Raw genomic sequence first — 15,018 nt, forward strand, 5'->3', positions numbered from 1 at the left:
GAAAACAAGAAACTAGAAGACCTGAGAACCTATGATGATCACATATATTAGTTTTAGCGTTAATTAAAGAGTTAAAATACTGTCACTCAGCCCAACAAGCAGTGGTATACAACACGGGCTAATGACTCAGAGGAGCATGCCCAGGGAAAATGGGCCAATAATAGTCTGAGCAGTGCATCGTTATCACTTAGCGCCATATATGGCCTAAGGACTGGTGTGCGGCAAATAGTAGAAATTCGCCCTCTCTAGTTTCCATGATTTCTGTGCGCGCAGGCAACAGGCTCAACAACATGCCCGAGATGTCGGCTGTTGAACTGTTCAAGCCCAGGGTTGGGTGCGCACCGCAACGCGATATGTGGCCGATCGGCCTTTGCGCACGTTCTGCTTGCAAGTAGCAGTGACGCCGCGTCGTGAGGACGACCACGATACTCGGCTGCATAAGGTCAAGGTGTACTCACCGCTGCAGCGGAAAACCCATTCTGTGCTACCATACGTCACGTCCACAAGCGCTGAACTTCATTCGCTAAGCGTCATTCGCTGAAGAATGGCAGCATTAAAGTAATCAGCCGAACAAAAAGAAGCTAAGCTTTCAAAAAGTTGTTTTTTGTCATTGGATATGAACCCTCTTAGGAAAGTGTTATCCCCGATGTCCATCATGTTCTAAACGTCTACTTCGAAACCTTGTAATAGCCGTGTTTTCAGCAATATCTGCATTTCTGTTTCCTCCCCAGTTAGCACTCTTCATTGGGCCTTTTTTCCTCAAGAACCGACTCAGAACAGTATCACGTCGGTGGGTTTTAAGCTCGATGGCAAAATGCATGCTGCTCAATAAAGAGCTCTCTCTCTCCTTTCGTTACACCTTATACTTCTTTTATCCTCTCTTTGACATCCTGAAGCGCAAGCAACACACTTCGTTGTTGCTCAGATAACCCCGGCAACAAGGAACTTTAGTTGAATTCGCTGCAACCTTTTCTGAGATAATCAAGTCTTTAATAGAGGAATCATAATGGTCTGTTATTTGTTTTTTACCAGAGTGAAGTTTGGGATCCATGTAGTTTGTCAGTGTATAATTAGTTGTTTACAAGCTGGGGCGCCACTGAGGCTGTGTATTTCTGAAGCTGAATGCAAGTTTTATAGAACAATGACCGCTCACGCCTACCGAGCACTTTTATGGGGATGAAATGCGAAATTGCACTTGTACTGAGACCTGCTCGCGTTAAAGAACCACAAGTGGTGAAAATTAGCCCATTGCTCCCCTTTATGGTGAATTCATATTCAGTTTTATTTTCTTCTGGAACGCAAAAATCCCATTAGAGTATCAAAATAGTTCTATATCCCTAGTTCTCTAAGCACTAGAATCGCTAAAACAAACACTCGCATGTTTTGGATCTTTTCCACGCTCAAAAACTGCTTGGAATCAGATGAGAGTTTCCCCGTCAGGTCTAACCAGCAAATTCTACGTGTGCCGTTTTTTTGCACTCTCGTTTATTTGTGATTTCGCTCATTTGTGCGCCAAACCTGCTTTAACTTAGTACCCACTACATTTTGTGACTAAATAAATACATACGCGTTTTCAGCATTAGCTTCTTTAAAGAGCGGAGCCACGGTTTCTATGCTCTTTTTTTTTCCCACAAAAGCTTCGCATTACGAACCTTCTGAGCGGTGTATAGTGAAACAAACTTTCGCTTCGACCTGCTCCCCAAAGAGATCGTTGACCAGGTGGTTGCTCCTCTCTTCACCCAGCAACAAGGAGAAGACAGAGAGAGGCTTTGACAGCACTGTGGATTTCTTTAAGCTGGCCATTGAGCACCTTTGTGCGGAAATGATGCCCGAAGAACTCATTTCATGGGGAATAGATATACATCGCAATAGAGACAGCAAACACACCAACAAATTAACCGAGGCAGATTGATGTGCGCATCGATCGTTACTGGCACGTGAGATTAAGTTCTACTTTAAGAAGTACTGCTATAGACTTCGGAAAAAATAGCCATTGTGTAGGTCGCGTTAGCTCCACAATAAGTCTTCACATGGTAAACTTGTTTAGGAGTACGACTCCATGGTTTCAAGGAATCTAACGAATTTCAAGCGGTTGGGCACTGGAAAACAAGTTTTATCGCGAATGCTTGCAGGTGGATTCTTGCGTTCGTCAACACATTATACCGCTACCACAGGGGCACTTCCGAACCCGGTTTAGTCGATCAGGAATGAACTGTTACTCCGGCGTTGCTACAAGGCCAAGTCAATCGCCATCTGCCCTTACTCTCTTCGAGCCAAACGGGAAACAGGCGAGGGATAGTGAGTGAGGGGATGGATGGAGGGGTGACTCCTGGCGAGACCCAATGAGGCGCCTATGATGTCACAGTTTGGAACGAATCAGATTGGCTCGTTGCACCCGCTTTCTGTTTCTCTCGCTTTTCCTTCTCACACCTATTCGTGTTACACCGATATTAGCGAACATTAGAATAGAGAGACCCTATCGATTAGTGTGATAAGGTATTCGAGGGGCACCATTTCGCAGAAGCAGGCAAGGACCGCCTCTGGTGTTAGTGTTCTGCGCATGCGCACTGGCGTCGTGCTATTCCCGTAGCCGATAGGGTCCCACTATTCTAAACCTCTAGCTTCATCGATAACTCGGATATTGATGCAGCAGCAAATTTCACGACTCCGACTGTGAAATTACCGCTGCTGTTATTGGTAACTACGCCTGCTGTCCTGATTCCGGACCGCAAGTGCACTTCCCCTGCGAATGATGGCGAGAATACAGCGAGTGAGGTCGTCCTAATCAGGAGAAAAACTCACTTTTTAACCTGCAGCAAACCCACGAGTGTCCTATCACAGTCCGGCATGGGCACATGGTGCAGAGTCTGTTCCCTCTATACAGCACGAGGAATGCATACAAGCTCGCCGGAGCGCTATCCCGAGAAGAGTACTTGAACCCTGTCCGCGCAATGCTTCGCAGGCACGGGATGGAGGCGGTGCAGTCCGGGAGTAGACCCAGCCCTTTGAAGAACGCAAGACGGCAGCCCTTGAATTACTAGATGCCTAGCATATCAGAAAAACTAGGAGTGAATGTGTTAGCACCGCGTCGTTGAGAATATATAAAAAAAAAGAAGTGCCCTCCTAGAACCACATATTCATCTTACGACACATATATGATAGTTTAACCTAGGGGACAAATCCGTAAACAGGAAATGCGATACGCCTGACCACGATACAGCATATTGCTCATTAAATGAGTACACGTAAGAAATATTTCTTGCGATGGTATGTCTCTAGTGTCACTTGCAAGACCATCGTCATGGGCGCACTAAATATTGCACTCAAGCAATATCCTACGGCTTAACATCACTCCTTAACGCCCTTGAAGGCAAAATTGTTATGCTGGAAACAGTTCCAGAAATTTTATAATTTTATTTAGTTTATTTATTTTAATTTTATAATCAACAGTGATATTATGATCATGTACAGTGCTGTTGAATTTGTTCCGCCTATCATATTTTCTGTGTGTGCCTCGTTCTTAGGTTCTTGCGTTGTGCTTGCTGCCGAAACTGTGCACAATGGGCCTCCAAGCTACGCACCGTAGCGTTTTCCTTTATATCCTCGCTCAAGTTTGTATGCTGCGAGAAAAGTAGAGGCTTTTCAATTTATATAATTTAACGCATATAAATGTCTATAGACGCCTCTGCTGCATTTGATCATTTGCGTTTACTTGCATCCAAGATTAGTAGAAGAAGGCATTATTGGAAGGCTGAGGCGCTATCAGATACCCCATTTCCAATTACTTCCATGCTTTTCAGCCCCATTCGATCATTTGCGTTTACTTGCATCCAAGATTAGTAGAAGAAGGCATTATTGGAAGGCTGAGGCGCTATGAGATACCCCATTTCCAATTACTTCCATGCTTTTCAGCCCCATTCCAAGCAGAGAATTCTGAATGATAATTAAAACAATTTCAGGCTTTTGCTTCACAAGCATGTAAAAATATTCTCAACGCTCCGAGCACTTAACGTGATGTTTTCAATAAACTAGTTAGGACCGGTGAAATTTCTTCTTGCATTAAAAATAAAGAGCTTTATGTTAAGGTTTATTTTTTGACTCATTCAAAACTGATCATGAAAATAAGTTTACTGGTGCCTAGTATACTTAGCTTTTGACCATACTTCAAAACTGCAGCTAGAGTGTGAACTTTGTAGAAATACCATAGCCATCACTAAATCGAAATGTTGTGGATAACCGTTTGATCATTATCTTTGAAATCCATGATTCAAATGCGCAACCGTAAACTAATAAACTCTATCTTCTTACACACAAAGTTTATCTCGTGATTGGTGTTTGTCGAGAAAAATCAGTGAAACTAGAACCAATTCTGGCCGCTCATGTATCTTAGCACCAAGGAGCGGCACATAACTCAGCTGACGTCAGTTAATGAGGGATACAGAAGTAAATAGTTTTAAATACAGATGAATCAGAGGGGTTAAATTTCATATACCACCTAGAGGCCACGAATTACGGTCGGTATCGCCAATTCCTCCTTCAGATACGTTCAGAACCGAAGCACGCGGGCGCGGGGGGTGTTCGCATAGCAACTGCTTAACGCGCCGAGTGGCCCGAAATCGGGCCCGCTAGGGGAGGTAGTTGGATGTATCGTTGTCAACATGCTCTGCGCAGGGCTGCCCGCCGCGCTTGAATGAATGAATTTATTTCCATAAATTTCATTTCATTTTTATTTCCATTAAATGTGCACACACATACACTCAAATGTTGGACAAATAGCCGAGGCTAGTGCAGGCCCATTTCACGGACATAGTTGGCTAAGGAAACACGCGTGTTGGAGATGAGGAAAATCATCACTGTAAAGCATATTTACAAAGTGCAATACACTTCGCGACACAAATTATACAATTTTATGAAGGATATTAGGGAAAACGTTGCAAAAGAGAAAACTTCACTAGTCCTGAAACCTTCTCGTGGCAGTAAAAGCAGAAACATATGACATAATTATGTAGCATGTGGCAAAAAGAAAAGAGAGTGAAAAAATAAAATAAAATACATTCTGATACAAGTATTCATATAGCGTGCTGCAATCGGAAATACAGAAGTAGAAAATAAAACGTACTTATACAGAAATTAAAGACTAATCGGCACCAAAATATTTACTAACGTGTTTTCACTGGAGGAAGAACATCATAACCATCATGAATAAGTTCATTTAATAATTTCCGCCAAGTGTGCGAAAGGTTTTGTTTCGAATAGTTTTTGCGGGGGTTTGGCACAGACCAATATCTTGGATGCCTTGTACGAATTTACCTGCTATTTCATGCCAAGCTTGCTGTAAGCCTGGCGTAGTTTATTTCTTTCTTGTCGCTCGTTAACTTGTGTTACTGCTAAGCGAAAATTGAAGAGGTCAGGAGCTTTAAGCATCTCTAGGTCTTTAAAAAAGAATTAGTTGGAAAGTCAAATAGCCCTTTGCACACAACACGAATAGCTCTCTTTGGCAACATAAAAATTGAATATTAATAGTAGATTTTGTGCGTCAAATGAGACAACCGTATTTTATAGGCGAAAAAAAAAACAAACAGTAATATAGCAGATGTTTTAACTTATAAGGAATCCGTTAAACCTAGTAAACGCACCTTCCTAGGAAAATGTAAACTACAGGGAGAAACGTATTCTGAATATTTCACAACCGTCGCGATTGGTCGTGATATTAAGAAATATTTAAAAACATTTCGCCGCGAGTGACCGTTTTGGTTTTCTTCCCCGAATGTTGCTCGAGCCGGCTGGTCACAAGAGCGCCGCAGCCCTTTTTCACTGCTTGGTAACAATGCCGGATGTTTCCGCAAGCACTTCCGAAATTTGCAAAAATAGGTTTTTTGGGGTAAAAATATTAGTTTCGCGGACTAGTGTTACAACCTACAAGCATCGGCGGACATCAGAAAACCGGTGAATCGTGTTAAGTAGTATGCTGGTTAACTAACTTGAATGATTAACATTTGACCTATTCGAGTTAGGCGCCGAATTGCAAATAGAGATTTGTAGCCGATCGTCAGTGAAGGCCATATAGGTTTTTGTAATTTCGAAAACGCGAATACCCTTGGCGGTGTGGCTCCACAAAATTTGGCTTTTTGGACTAGTTACGAGCACTGGAGGGGTTGCTTTGCCTGCATGCTTTCGAGAGCACATGTATTTTTGCACGATGCAGTCAAATTTTGTCGAACCACAGCGGAGAGGGTAATCGAGATTTGCAAATTTTTAAAACTGATGTGGCTATTTTTAACGACCGACTATATATCTCTTACTGCTACCAGTTGCCTATCTGCGACAGTTAAAAGTTAGTTATCAGAAATTATTTAACCTTATTTCGACCTAAGAGAATTCGCCAGCTTTCCGGCGTCCGCCACCACTGGTATCGTGCCGCGAAAGCCATATTTTTTCCCCAAAAAGAAAATTTTGGAAAAATTTTTCAAAAGTCTTTCCTGAAAAGCCTAGTATGTTGCGGTGAGGCATAAATACCTCACACTAAAGGCGAGCATTGCTTTGGGCGCGGGCGCCTGTCTATTAGTGCAAATTCTTTTGCGCTTTTTTTCCGCCAATGTCCTTTCTCTTGGCCTTTGGAAACCAGCGCGATCTTGTTAGCGTCACGCACACGAAACACACTGTCACACGTTCAAGCCACATGTCGCGAAACGTCGAGAAAAAGGAAATTAAGCTCCGTAAGGCATCTATAAGCACAGCGGGCTCGGGGCGGGCTATTATGGGCAGCCAGGAGGCTTTAGATAACAGGGTCCCTTCAATGACCTAGGGAAATCCGTCTTGCGGCACTTCCGCACGCGGCGTTGTCCAAATGCTTCCTTCAGATGAATGCGTGAGGAGGCCCAAGAATGGCTTTGACTACGGTTTCCAACCTCCTAGTCAATATTTTCATATCGCCTGTGCTTCTCGAGCTGCATGTTGCAACTGGTAGCCTGTCATTCTTCTTCTTGTTGTTGCCTTCATGACATGGCACGTTTTTAGTGTTGTGTGTTGGAAGTCGTCGTCTTCGTCATCGTTCATTCGTTCATTCTGCGCCACGAATGCTTGGTAAGGGCGCGAAATAGCGAGGAGTCGCGATGACACGCCGAAGAGAGAAAGACACCCAGAGGGCTTTTCAGTACTAAAAGAAAAACGAAGCTGCTTAAAGCTTCGGCTCATAGCGCACCAAAAGCGGCCAAAAGAGCCGAGTGGGTTGTCTAGCGAAAAAAAGGGGCTCGTAATGACGGAGTGGGTTCCTCAAGCCCCGAAAGCGTCCAGTGGGACGCGCGCTTCCCACTTCGAAGAACACAAGCTGGCGAAGGCGGAAACACGTTCAGGAGAAAAAATACTTCTCCAATACACGATTACGGATGCCACCGTTTAGCCTACGAGCTACACTAAAGCATACTGCGCTTTTCCTGCAATGCATTTCATGCTTATATCTACTCCCACCAACGAGGTAGATCATCATCTTTCTTAGTGGAGCTCTAATACCTGTAATCAGGTGTATCGGCGACCTTACAAAAAGACTCTCAGGGAAAGAAAGCCAGCGCAGGGACCAAGCCTCTGCACTCACCGCGGTGACTCTCTGCTTATTGTGGTGTCTACCTCCAAGAACCCTATATGAAAGCTCGAAAAACCTCCTTTTTGTTGCGCCTTTCGACTCACTCAAAGCTGGGGACATCGTGCTGCTTTCGCTTTACGTGGGCACGGTACGCTGTGGCGACATCCATATAGTCTCAATCGTGCGCACCGCTAGGCAGCATTTTCTGCTGAACGCAGTAAAGGCGCTACCATCATCAGCTTCGCTATCTCTCCGTGGCACCGTGTGGTGGGGAGATAGATTCTGTTCGGATTAAACCCGTTACTAAATTTCTGGGCGCGTAGATTAAGAACTGTTGTTCCAAAGTTAAATTAAAACTTTCATTTTCGTTTTAGATGGTGCTTGAATAATACTATGCGGGTCAGCAACTGCAGTTGATTTCTGTCAATTAGCATCATTATCATTAATAGGAGGACGACGACGATCGCGAGCCCGTGACCTTAGTGCTGCACGGGGAGGCTACGAATTGGATAATATTAGGCCAATTTCTTTAACATCAAACGTGGTAAAATTAATAGAAAGGGTGTTACTAATTCGGGTGTCAGCCTTCGTCGGCAGCAAAAATATTCTCAGCTCATGTGAACTCGGATCCCGACCACGGTTTTCTATATGGAATGCACATGCTGATCTTCAGAGAAGAATTCTCCTTGCTTGTCGTCAACGCCTGGTCGCGGCTTTGGTTACGTTAGACGTCGCCAAAGCTTACGATAGTGTAGAACACTCCATCCTAAAACATAGGCTACGGTCTCTTTAGTTTCCAGATTATATAGTTGCTTGGATACCTGCTTATCATTATAAAAGGGAATTCTTTTGCGTCCATAATGGTGTACATTCATAGAGGTCGCGCAGTATTGTTTCAGAAAGGGAAGGTCAACAGAGTCAGCACTCCTTACGCTAAAAGAACACATTATCCAAAATGTTGAAAACCGACAAGTTACCCTTGGGTTGTTTATAGACTTTAGCAAACGCTTTTGACTCCCTTCATCATGATATTTTAACTGAAAAACTCTTAATTAACGGCGTTCGTGGTAAACCTCTTCAGCTATTCAAGTCATATTTGGAAAACAGATCACAATGTGTTTGTATTAACAATCGAATGTCATCCCAATCACAGATATTAAATGGCGTCCCGCATGGGAGCGTGTTAGGTCCTATTTTATTTAGTCTATTCATTAACGACATAGTTTGTGTCGACACGGCAGTTAATTTCGTTATATATGCTGATGATTGCAATATTCTCCTTTCAGGTAAAGATGCAAATAATTTAGTGATCAGATGTGATCATTTGCTTGAAAAAAATGTTCATTCGTAACAATCAAATCGGCTTAAAATCAATCCTAAAAAAACCAAGCTCATGCTTTTCCGGGCTCGTAATAATGTATTCATTTTAGATCGCCCAAATCAATTTGATGGACAGGATATTGAAGTGGTTGAGCAGCACAAGATTCTTGGCGCTACATTCTCCTCATATTTAACATGGGATTTACACGTTGAGAAATTATGTATGAAGCTTTCCTCTGCAACTGGGGCAATATCATGTACACGCGCCATTCCTCCGGTGAAAATAAAACTTCAAATATATTACGCTTTGTTTGACTCACAAATTTATTACTGCAACTTGGTGTGGCTAACAACAACTAAACAGAACACAAGCAAAATTCTCGTGCTACAAAAAAAAAGGCTATTCGTAATATATTTTGTCTAGATTATCTATCCTCCACCCTACATTTTTTCCAGCAGTACAAAACTCTTCATGTAAACTGCATGTATGAATACAGACTCTTACGCTCACATTACTTTTCACCTGTCAGCTTTCGGTCACTTTTAGCAATTTCTGGTCCATTGCAGCATCACACTAAAATCCTAAACACACGCAGTAAAGACAAACGGCTCGTACCCTTTTTCCGCACCGATTACAAGCTCCAGTCTTTACGTCACAATCTTCCGTCCGTATTAAACAAATATCAACACATCAAGTGTTTGACCCCTGTTTAACTGCTACAGCTTATTTCCAATTTGTAATGCGTTTTTTGTTTTGTTTTTCGCTACAATGTTTCTTAGTTATTCTTTTACAGCTTCCCTCCAATTGCTCACGAAGATGCCTTCTCATTATTCATGCGATTTGTGTCAATCTTAACAAAAAATGCAGTCTTTGTGTAAACATTTTCTATCGAACTACCTGAAAATGTTTCTTATTTTTTGTAAAGCTGAATATTTCATGTTAACCTTTTTTCATCTTTTATTAGTGTTATTATAATTTAGTGGTCTCGTCTATGCTGCGTTGTAAGGGTTGCCTGGGCCTCGTCAAGCTGTTTGATTGCAGCTTTTAGCACGGGTGACCCACCAGCCTTTCTGGTAAAGATCAGTTCAGTTCCGTTCAGGTACAATTAAACGAGAGGTGTACCGCAAGGAGCTGTTCCTTCTCCTGCGCCCTTTAATCTTCTGTTGACCTCCATTCCTCTCCATCGCCATGTATGCACTACGTCTATGCGGACAACATTGCGTTTTTTGCGGCTGCGCCAGATATACATTCTCTGTATGGTCTGTTGCAGTCATTTATGAGCACACTTTAGCACTGGCTGAGCAGCTTACACCTGAACATGATAGCAAGTGTGAAATCCTTGTTTTTCCTCTTCAGATTCCTGTAGTGGTCTCTCTCACTTTCCAGCTACATCCAGTACCGCAGGTTCAATCCATAAAATACCTAGGGGTCATTTATGACGAGAAACTCACCTGGGGACCCCACATTGTCCATGTCGCGGTGAAAGGAGCTCGTGCCGTGGGCATGTTACGTAGATTATGTAGTCACCGGTACGGCATGTGAAGAGATGCGCTATTAATGATTTTCAAAATATATTTCAGGCCAATTATAGAATTCGGATCTGTTGTCTTGAAGCTCGGCTACATGCAAACTTCGTCCTCTCGTTTTTTTGGAGAGGGAAGCACTTAGGATGTGCCTCGGACTTCCAAAATTTGTGGCTGCCAATGCGCTGTACCTAGAAGCCCGCATTCCCCCTCACTTTTCTCGACTTCAATTTTTAACTGTGCAGACTTACATCAGAATCTACGAATCTCATTTCCGTCGTTCGCAAAGCATTTTCTGTTGCCAGCCGACATGCTTTTTTGGTGCCCTCTGGTCTCATTTCCATAACCCACAGGTTGTGTTTTGTGCAAAGATTACTTGAGCCTTTAGATGTGAAAATTTATGACATCCTTCCTACGCTACGCAGAGGGCCCGCTGTCCACGTTGTTTTCGACGATATTTTCCACCAAAATGCGAAACTCTTACCACCCTGTATGCAAAATGGTCTACTATAAGATCATCTAAGGACCCTACCTACAAATATTGCAATAGCAATCGACGCATCACAGTGCAATGAAAAGGCAGGTGTGGGAATATTCTGTTCTCATTTAGACTGCTCCTTTTCACTGCGCCTTTCAGATTTCGCCCCTATTTTTTAAGCAGAGTTTCTGGCAGTAGTACTTGCTCTACGCAAGCTAGACCCCTCTATTACCGCAGTGGCAGTAATTACCGATTCTTTATCTCTGCGTTCTTCCCTTGACGCACATGCTGACGGTCCCATTTTCAAGACCTTCTTGTCCCTGCTTCCTCCGCATTTGAGTCTTGTTCACTTAGTAGGGGTTCCCGGTCACAGCAGTGTGACAGTTAATGAGATTGCTGATACTCTCGCAAAGGCTTCCCTAAGCGGCCCTGTGTTGCCTATCATCCCGGCTATAGCCTATATTACAGCATCTACGTTTCTGCGACGTGCGTTTTTAAGAACGCAAGACAAGACATTTAACATCGGTGGATTAGCAGCACCTCAGATATTCTTGGAACAGGCAAGTTTGTCAATCTCGGCAGCTTGAAGTATCTCTGACGAGGCTACAGTGCCGTATCCCTCCTCTAAATTTCTATTTACACAGGTCGGGTTTGGCGCTCTCTCCCATTTGTGCATTCTACCGTGAGCCTGAATCTTTTGAGCATTTTTGGCTCTATTGTCGCCGATACACCTCTTTGAGAAGAAGGTTGATGGAGGAGCCCTTGCGGCCCCTTGGCTTTAGTTTAAGCAGCCCGTTCTTGCTATCATTTGGTGCCAATGCATTTGGGTTCAGCCACAGATCTCTTTGTAACGCTGTTTTAAATTTCCTGTTTGAATCTCATCGACTGGCATGCTAAGTGTTACAAAATTTTCTTTTCTGTCAATTATTACATTTTTATTTGTTAATTCTGTTCCTGTCACTCTCTTCATTATTATTATTATTATTATTATTATTATTATTATTATTATTATTATTATTATTATTATTATTATTATTATTGAAATCAAAACCATTATATTTTCTGTTCAAAAGGAAGAATCCTTTGGTGTTGCTTTCCTGCGTGCTTTTCATTTTTATTACTTGAGTACAAGTGAATAGCCAGCCGATTCTTGTCAGATCCACCAGTGTCGGTATGTGCCATCTTTTGATAGGCTAACAACAACAACAACAACCATTGCGCGGGCTCACATTCTGGCGAGATTTGTTTTCTAGGCAGGGCCTTCTGGCATCACAGCCCAGCGTCTCATCGCCTGCATTATTCAGGTTAGCGGTGGATATCCTGCAGACAAAGGCTTCCCTCCCGTACGACAGGTGAGACTTCTGAGAGGCGTCATCACGACGATAACCCCTGTCAGAGTACCTGCTTGAAACAATGGCTGCGCGTCTTTTTTTTTGTTCTCACAGGCTTGCAGGTGTTTTGTTGCGTCTTAACCTGCTATACAGCTTGAATTCTCGCTGAAGTCCAGATATCTCGATTTGGGAACCGAAGAGCAACGGCCGTGAAACCGGAGAGGGAGCTGTGTGGCCGCTCGCACCCATCGCGCAAGCGTGGCAAGTTTTACGCCGCTGGCTGTAGCCAGCCTCTGCAGCATGCAACAGGTTCTGAAGTATGTTGTCGTTTGCGGACGTTTTCGCAAGGCTTAGCGTCGGTGAGCTGCGAGACAGCTGCCTTTGGACCATGGCTGGAAAACGGATGCGCTGCACCCGCATCTATTCTGAATCCAGCTTCGCTGAAAGAAAATGTTCCAGGGAATGTGAACTTATGCCAAGAACAAGCGACTCGACAGCTACACCCTTGAAAGGTGAGTTGATTTTGGCAGTCGTTGAGTCCCCGTGCGTCGTTTGTCCCGTGATTTATAATAGAGTCGCTTGAAGATATTCCAGAGTGCTGCCCGGCAGCGTGAGAACCTCTTTTGGGGGCGCGTACTTTTGGGGGCTTCGGAGGCAAGCTTGTCCGATAGTGCGCTCTCAATTGTTTCCCACCTCGCTGGTTATTGAGACGCGGATGTTAAAAAACCCTTAACTGATTTTAGTGAGATGAGTGCTTGTTCATACGCTCCTCCATTCTTCATATTCTGGCCTGAAGTTTCGCACGTACTACCTAAATAATGTACCATAATTTTATAAGCGCGTTCGAGTTGGAGGAAAGGGGGAGGTGTTGAAGAGCTAGGTCTTTGTTTTGAACGCACCGCGCCGTCAGGGAATTAGGTCAGCGTCGCCGTGTGCCGCACGTGCTGCACGGGTGACAAGAATTTACACTGCCCTGGGCCGAGGCGTCCCTCGATACGGTCGCGGGACTAGGTCAGTACTTGGCCGGCCTGGCGGCTGCGGCGAGGCCTGCAGAGTACGGGTGTCGTCTGCTTCCACACTGTGTGCTGTGACACAGCTTTTCTGCTTTTGCGTACACTTACTCAAGTTGAGCAGCCCAGTAACAACACCCGCTAACACACACTGCGCCACATGCATGATAATCGAAACGACGGCGGCTCCAGTCTGCTTTTTTATCAGTGCAGAAGCACGCAAATGGCCGTCAGAGCCGAGCTAAAAACTCGCTTGTGCATCGCACGTTCCCATACCAACTGTGACGCCAAGCGGCAAGAATTTGGCCCGGACCGCCCCAAAATTTTACCTTGGATGAGTTGGACCAAAATCTATTTAAGACCGTAATGCCAGTGCCAGACAAGTTGGCTACCTCCACATTTAGTCCAGGTCATTTTCTAAATTTGACCCACGTGACGTTCGAAATTTCACCTTAGACTATTCGGACCAAAATCGATGTCCAACCTTTATTGTGCCAGTGCGACACGATGGGTACACGCAAACGTGGCGCGGGCCACCCCTGAAATTTGGCCTTGGCTTATTTGGGCTAAAGGAATGCCCACCCATAAGTCAGCCGGAGAAACACGATCACGGCCTCCAAATTTGGCACGGGTCATTTCCAAAAATTTGGCCCGGGTGACCCGCCAATATTGACCTTTGACATTTTGGACCAAAATCGATGTCCAACCATAACTGAGCATGCTCGACATGATGGCGACTTACAAATTTGGCCCGGGGCATTGCGAAAATTTTTCCAAAGAGTAAAGTCAATGCGGCAAGGAGCCCCTATACCCCAGACTCAAAGGGCAAGGCCAAGCCACCTTCTTCGCTCTTTTCGCAAGGCGGGCTTCCAAAGCCTGTTAGCTTTTTGTAGTACCCTCATGCACCCTCGAGACTTTGCTTCAACAATTTACAAAGAAATATTGTTTGCCTTTTATTCTGAGTGTCCGCTCACGTTATCTCCGAAGTTAGCCGTGCAAACTACGCGGAATATTTAAATACCAACGTTGCAAAGGTGGACGCAGGGAACCACCAGTGCGATTGCAGCGCTGGGAGCTGCCGAGAGGGTGATCGCGGTACTCTGCACTCAGGAAAGAGCACAACAGGGGAGGAGAGGGAAAGCCTGTTTACTCACAGCTGGCACAGCGAGGAGGATAGGGAGAAAAGGAAAAACGGAGAACCCCGAAGGGCAGGGCAATTGAGGTTGTCTGATAGGTCGCACTGGGAGGGGAAAGGAAGTGAAAATACTGGTATGCAAAGCCCTATAACTGCCTCCTTAATAGGGACCGAAACAATGGGGTTGCGCACGGTTGAGGGATTAAATAGAAATGTGAGAGGAGGCGGGTCGGGAGTGGGAAGGATGGAGGGGATTGCATAAAGAGGAGGATGACACGCCCTCAGAATTAGATGCGGGGGCGAAGTGTCTGCATATTCTAACAAACGTTTGTGTGAACTGGTTTGTGCGCCAGCCACATTCCATTCCCCAACTGGCAAATGGAAAGTCACTCAGGGATGTGGAATGGAACCCGAGTTTGCGAAAGCCTTCCCTCAAGGTGGCTCGAGGTTGGGCGCATGCGGGGCACTCGCAGAGCATGTGCGAAATTGTTTCCGAGGTGCCACAGCACTGGACACACTCCGCACTGGGAGCACCACGCAAGCGACGGGCTCTGTGCCTTAGCCTCCAATGGAGAGAAGGATTGGGTGGAGGCGACACGCGCATCCGGGTGGTGAGCGAGAGCGTGTCCGTGTATGATCAG

General features: G+C 44.7%; 1 pseudogene; it reads right to left on the minus strand.

Moving 5' to 3' along the window:
- LOC144112004 (uncharacterized) overlaps positions 1–10,373 on the minus strand; it is a 29,789-nt pseudogene extending 19,416 nt beyond the window's left edge.
- Positions 10,374–15,018: the final 4,645 nt, after the last annotated feature.

The sequence above is a fragment of the Amblyomma americanum genome, unplaced genomic scaffold (assembly GCF_052857255.1).
Source record: "Amblyomma americanum isolate KBUSLIRL-KWMA unplaced genomic scaffold, ASM5285725v1 scaffold_26, whole genome shotgun sequence".
In the NCBI taxonomy this organism is placed as follows: Eukaryota; Metazoa; Arthropoda; class Arachnida; order Ixodida; family Ixodidae; genus Amblyomma; species Amblyomma americanum.